Raw genomic sequence first — 1,050 nt, 5'->3', positions numbered from 1 at the left:
CTCAGCAGTGACATCATCGGCAAACAATGACGTCATTGGCGACCAATGACATCATCGGCAACCAATGATGTCATTGTGACCAATGACATCATCGGCGATCAATGACATCATCGGCGACCAATGACATCATCAACAACCAATGACATCATCGGCAAACAATGACATCATCAACAACCAATGACATCAACAGTGACCAATGACATCATCGGCGACCAATGACATCATCGACAACCAATGACATCATCGACAACCAATGACATTGTTGGCAACCAATGACATCAACAGCAACCAACAACGTCAACATTGACCGATGACGTCACTGGCAACAAATGATGTCATCGGAAACCAATGATGTCAATGGCGACCAATGATGTCATCGACAACCAATGACATCATTAGCAACCAATGACATCAACAGCGACCAATGACGTCAACATTGACCGATGACATCACTGGCAAACAATGATGTCATTAGCAACCAATGACATCAGTGATGACCAATGACATCACTGACAAACGATGATGTCATCAGCAACCAATGATGTCACCGGCAAGCAATGACGTCACTGGTGACCAACGACGTAATAGACGACCAATTACGTCAACTGCGACCAACGATGTCACCGGCAGCCAATGACATCATTGACAACCAATGACATAATCAACAACCAATGACATCATCACCAACCAATGGTGTGGTACCCAACCAATGACATCATCACCAACCCATGGCGTTACCACCGACTGATGACATCACAGCAACCCATAACATCATTGCCAACAGATGACATCACTCCCAACAACGACATCGCGCCCAACTGATGACATCATCGCCAGCCAATGACATCACCAACAACCAATGGCGTTACCAGCAACCGATGACATCACAGCAACCCATGACATCATTGCCAACAAATGACGTCACTTCCAACAACGCCATCGTGCCCAATCGATAACATCATCGCCAGCCAATGACGGCTGCCGGTGACATCACCGCCACCCGCTGAGGTCACGGCCAGCGCCCCCCGATGTCACCGGGATGTCACCTGG

The sequence above is a fragment of the Parus major genome, unplaced genomic scaffold (assembly GCF_001522545.3).
Source record: "Parus major isolate Abel unplaced genomic scaffold, Parus_major1.1 Scaffold695, whole genome shotgun sequence".
Taxonomy (NCBI): domain Eukaryota; kingdom Metazoa; phylum Chordata; class Aves; order Passeriformes; family Paridae; genus Parus; species Parus major.
This window is presented reverse-complemented; position numbering follows the sequence as displayed.